A 6,000-nucleotide genomic window follows, 5' to 3' on the forward strand; every position below is an offset into this window, starting at 1 on the left:
CTCTTAGTGGAGGAATTGGAGTAATCTAAGGAAAACCTCTCTAAAAGCCAGCGTGGCCAAACAGCGGAACAGAGCGCGCCACCGCCATCTGAAAGAGATCCTTCAAAAACTGACGGCTGTGGCCAAAGAAGGAAAACAGAATAAACTCCGGTAAATTAAATGTAAAAGCTCGATAAGACAAGTCAAACGTGGCATTCACCAGTGACACCAGCAGCATGAGAACAAGGAGGGCTCCAAAGGCTGCAGGAAGCCTGCCAGAGCCGCAGTGGGGCCGGTGCCGCGCTGCAGACAGATAAGGCGGTAGCGGAGAAATGAAATGAGTTATTTGCATTCATGCTTGCTACAGGCTCGCTTGGAGAACTTCCCGTGCTGGAGCTTTTCTTCGTAGGGAGTGAGCCCGAGGAGCTGCTGCCAGATAATGCATCGTGCTTTGGAGCAAGGCTCCGGGATTCGGAGACCTTCAAAGCCGCAAAGGGCCCCAGCAGGCAGGTGCACGCTGCTCCTGGACACGTGGTGGAAGATCCAGGGATAGCCTGGGCCTGTTGTAAGGAGCTGTGATAGGGGCTACAGCGAGCAGAGACACAGAGAAGAGCATCCTAGGGTGAATCCAAGCACCCATCCCGAGCACAGAGCTGGCAAGGACGCCCCAGCCACGGCAGCGATCGAGGACTGGCAGCTGCGCAAGCATGGGGTGAGCGCTCGGGCAGACGGCCCCAGACAAAGGCAGAAAGCATTTTGTCACACACAGCAACGTTAATCATGTGCTCGGTGTCACAGGATGTTGTCGAGACCAGAAGTATGTGCGCCTGAGAGTTCAAAAAGAGCTCAGACAAAAGGGTTTGTTAGGAAGCGCAACAGCCCCGGTGCAGCCGGTGCCTCGGGGAGCACTAAATCTCCGCGTTCCCAAGGCTGGAGGGCAAACCGGGAAAGGGATCAGTTCCTGCTTTGTATGAGCTTCCCCTGAAAGCTGGCTGCTGGTGGCTGCAGGGGACGTGGTGCTTTGGCCATGCGGCGGCTCTTGGCTCCCCCCCAGGTGTCCCCTCCCGTGGTGCTGTGCCTTTGGGGACAGCTCCGTGTGCCTGGGGGATGGATGGATGGGTGGATGGACGGATGGCAGACGTTGGTTTGCCTCCAGCAGCAGGGAAAGCCCCGTGCTGGGCTTTGCCCAGGAAGGCTGAGCTGCAGGGGAGCCCCGCGTGGATCCAACGTGATGCCCAGGCGGTGCCCAGCAGCATCTCCCCAGCTCCAGTCCTGCAGTCCTCTTCCCTCTGTCCTGCTGCTGGTGATGTGAGGGAGAAAGCAAGGACATGCAAGAGAGGGCCTGATGTTTTTTTTTCCATTTTTCTCCCCCAAAGCAGGATCAGCTGCATGTTTGAGTGGCCCAGAGAGAAGCTGGGGGGTCTGCCACCAAAGAAGCGTGAGCCCTCGGAGCAGCAGGTAGAAATGCCTCTGCAGACGGGAGGCATGCCCAGAAAAAGCAATAAAAGGGTTGTTTATTTGAAGAGGGGTGCGAAAGATGAAAGGCAGCAAATCTGTTTGCTTTGGGATGAAGCTGCCTCAAGGGCGGGGTGTGACGGGCTGGGAGCTGCTTCAAGGGCGCAAAATAAAGGAATGAAAGGAGCTGTGGGGAGAGCTACCAAAGGGATCCTCGGAGGCAGATAAACTAATACAGCAAAAATATGATACAGGTATGAGGAAAAATCACCAAAGGAGAGTCGAGGTTGGATTTTTGCAGCAAAATACACTGGGCAACAAAATCAGCCCCTTAAAACTGAAGCAACAGAAGTTCTGCTTGGAAGCCCTTTTTTAAAAGGGAGTTGTGAGGAGCTGCTGCTATTTCACCTGTTGCACAAGAGCCGTGAAATAAAGCTGGCTCCTCGGAAGGAACAAGCTGGGGGGGCCTGCACAGCACATGCCGGTCTGTCCGGATTTTGCTGGAGACCTGGTCAAGGTGTCAGAGATCAGCAACGCCGGATTACTGAAGAGCAGGTTTTGTAGATCTCAGACAAAAATATTCCTCCAACCCTGAGCACCAGACCTTGAAATATAACAGATTATTTTTTTTAGAGACCTATAAAGCTTCCTCCCCCTGCATATTTCCTGGAATGTGCAAGTTTTCTGCATGTCTCACAGTTTTCATAGTAAGAATTTTCATAGTAAGATCTCTTTTTCAAAAATAGAGAAAAATAATGAATGAGAAGGGATGGATAGACTGCGCAGAAACACCTCTTCATACAAATAGAAGAAGAAAAGCTGTGCAGGAGTATCCCAGCTAATTTCCCTGGGGCACCTGCCCCATCCTCTCCTCCCCATCCTCCTCTGCCATCCCCGAGGAGCTGCCTGGCTGCTGCCCTGTGAGCTGCTGGCCCCACACAAGCCCCTGGGGATGGCACAGGAGATGGCAGTGGGGTTTTGGGGCCCTCTGGCCATGCCCAGCCATGCCTCGGTTTCCCCAGCTTGAAATGATCCTCCCTGCCTGCCTGGAGCAGAAGAAAGGTGCTGTCTGCGCTCGGTGGGGCAATAAGCGCTGGAAATTCCCCTGGGCTTCATCCAAGCTGCACAACGAAGAAGATAAATACGCATCCAGCCATCCCGTGACTTGAATCCCGCATAGAATTAGAGGCAAGAGAAGTCAGAGAAGACGATTCCTCTTGCCTGAGCCTCTCGCCCCTAATTCAACGGCTTTGTCCTGCCGCCCTTCTGGGGCCCCCGTGCAAACGGCTCAGCCCCTGGGGCTGCAGCCTGCCCTGTGCTGCATTCCTGGCTGCTCTGCGGGGCTGTCATCGCCTGCCACCGTGTCCTGCGGGGCCAGGCCAGCTCGCCAGCGGTGCCAGGGACACACACGGGTCGCAGAGCTGCCCCGCTGGCTGCGATGTGCTTGTCCTGGCTGCCTGCAGGCTGTCGAGTGGCTTCACGTCAGGCTCTGGCACGAGCAGATGCCTCTGACTTTTCAGGCTGGTCGTGGAAGAGGAGAAGGTCTTACACGCCTCTGCCACCGCGGTTTCTGTCCCTGCACTGTGCCAGGCCCTTTGCAGAGCTCAAGCTTTGAGGAGGGCATCATCAAACGCCTCTCCAGCCTGCTGAAAATGAGGTATTGTCTGTACCGGCCCCAAGTTATGAATCTCGTAGCCTCCAGAGCAGTCAACAGCATTATCACGAAAATGAGTAATAAAAATAAAATGCGCAGAGCCTCGTGCGTGCTCTGTGCCATAAACACACTGCACGGCCGTGGCAATGTGCCTGTGCAAACCCTCGTAGTGTAGCTACGTGCTGGGAATACGGATGAATTCTCTCCCCTTCGGACAGTTTTCTGGCTGGTTTGGTCAGCCTGGCTCCGGGTTTCAGGGAGGTCATTTTCTGCTCCGACTTGTCTGGGGAACCGAGGGCTCCCCGCACCTCCTGTAACCGCTGCGTGCCGCGGAGAGCTCGCCCCTCCTGCCCTTGGGCTTGGGAGAGCTCAGAAATCACGTCTGGGCATCTCAGGCATCTGGAAGAGGGGGATTTGTGGTGCAAGGAGGTGCGGGGAGGTGCTGGTGCACGTTGCCTGACGGGGCGGTGGTGCTGCAGAGGCAGCGGATGGGTTGAAACACAAAGCAGCGATGTCTGGAGGGGCTGGGGAGGGAGGGTGGCGAGGCTCTGGCTCGGCCAGGAGGGACTGAAGCCACGCAAAGCTCGGCGTGAGCAAGGGCGTGCAAAGCTCGTGGGCCTGCAAGGGCTTGAAGTGGGGTTAGCTGCTGGCCCCGGCTTTCATTAAACAAAAGTCAGCAGGACGATTGCGTGTAGGCAACGAGAGCAACCACGCATGGAGCCTTTCTGCGCCGAGTCTTGTGAAAATCAAGCTGAGCATTTTGGCTGTGGGCTAAGGAGAAGCCTCGGGATGCTGCAGGGACCACAAATCACCGGCACACCGGGCATTGCCACCGCGGGGCTGTTTCACCACGTCCTGCATGCATGTTGGACATCCATCTGTCCATCCATCCGTCTGTCTGCAGCGTTCACCCCCACGAAACAGCATTTAGCCTCGTGCCAGCATCGTGTCTGCATCAGGAAAAAGCCCAGACGGACCAAGCTGCCTGAAAGGCTTTTCACAGAGGCGCTGGCTCTCCGCGACGCGAAGTTTAAGCTCTCACATGATGTGAGATTGCTGGTGCAATTCTGCAAAACCCAGCACTGGCCGGAGGCAGCGGGGCCACAGGGTGGGAGCAGGAGCGGAAAGGTCTGGCTGAGCAGCTGCTAATTGGGCTTCTCGTCCTCAGGTGGAGAAAATAATTGCATCCAAAGAAAACGCCAGCTCCTGCAGGAAAGCCATTTAAAGGCACAAAAAGCGGGTGCAGATCAGGCGCCGTGTGACTGGAAATTGCCACCACTGGTAACGTTTTATTTTTAGAGTGAACACTTGGGGATGGAAAAATCCTTTTGTGACCGGTCTTTGTTTTCTTCATGTACCTCTCACAGGTTCTAGAAAAACCCAAAGGCCTGGCATTACCTGATTAAAAAGCCTGCAAGCCTCAAGCCTCTCCTGCATGGTTTTAGCTTCCACGTTTGAAATTCATACTTTAAGTTAAAACATGAAAAACTTAAGCAAAAATAAGACTTTTTTTTTTTTTTTTTTTTTTCCAGTACCCCGTGGAGTTTCTCAGCGGGTGCTCTCACTGCTGAGCAAAGGTTGACCAGGTTTTGTAACCCAAACCTGAGAGCAGCTCCCGTACCCCGGTCAGATGAGCTAAACCCCAAAGCTTTCCAAACATCCCCAATGGGATTTTCTCCTGGCTGCGTGGGCCCGATACCACAAATGACAGCAAAGCTGAAAACCGCTCTCACGCCCCCCCAGGAGCTGTTGCAGCAGGAGAAGACCACGGGAGCCATTTCGTGGCCAGCTGGGGTCGTGGGGAAATGCTTCCCCCAAAACCTCTGGCTTATCCCTGCAGGAGGCTCTTTTTTTTATTTATTTTGCAGGAAAGGAGCCTTTTACCCGAGAGGCTGCGCAGGGCAGAGCTGTAACGGTGTCACAGAAACGGGCTCCAGAAGGGGATCTCCTGCAGCAACAAGATTTCCAATGATTTAAGGCTTGCCGTAGCCTGTTCCCCACCTGGGCATTGGGGTAAATCCTTCATCCTGAGAGAATTTGGAGACTGGAGCCAGCTCCGTTGATTCACGCAGGGGTTAGGTGGGGAAGGATGCTTTCAGTTGTTTTTTCTTGCCTTTATTAACCAAATTCCAGCCCTTTGGTGGAGCTGCGCGGCCTCCGTTGCGTGCCACGGTCTCCCCTGCTCCTGCGGTGGGGCAAGCACTGTGCTGGTGATTTGGGGCTGTTTGCTCTGAGCATCATCATGAGGGCAGGACTGACCCACAGCATCCTCACCCCTGAGTGCGATGGCTGTGGGGAAAACCGAGAAAATTAGATGAAAGGAGATGACATTAGAGAAGGAGTCTGAAGGCCGGTTAACCCCAGCCAGGCAAACTGATGCTCGGGGTTTGAGGATTATCCCCATGCTCAGCTCGTTGCCTCTCCCCAGCAGCTAACCACCGGATTGTGCAAACCCCGCCGGCCTCCAGGTGCAGTGGGGAAAGGTGAGGGATTTGGTAGGAACGAGGAACCCCAGCGGGAGCTGAGCCCCTCGCCAGGCAAGCCCGTGCGTGGGGAGAGCCGCCAGCATCTCCCCGTAGCAGCTCCGCGCTTCAGAGCTCTGCTGGATCCCTTTGCTCCGCATTTCCCTGGTTTGTACCCATTCCCACTGATAAATCTGTAATTAATCGGGCATCCCGCAGCAGCCGACCGTCCCCGCACGGCTGAGCTGCTCCTCGCCCCAGCCCTGCAGTGTGACAGTTTTATCTTGTGGGAAAACACGAAGCTGGCCCGAGTGTCAACAGCCTCCATAGAAACCCCGCTTACGCCTGCGATCCTCACCAGATAGTGCCGGGGAGCAAGCAGCAGATAGATAGCAGAGCAAATATTGGCTTTGCAGCGCGACCCGATTCCCCTTTGCTTCATCAGCAGCG

The sequence above is a fragment of the Aythya ferina genome, assembly GCF_964211825.1.
Source record: "Aythya ferina genome assembly, chromosome: 12".
Classification (NCBI taxonomy): domain Eukaryota; kingdom Metazoa; phylum Chordata; class Aves; order Anseriformes; family Anatidae; genus Aythya; species Aythya ferina.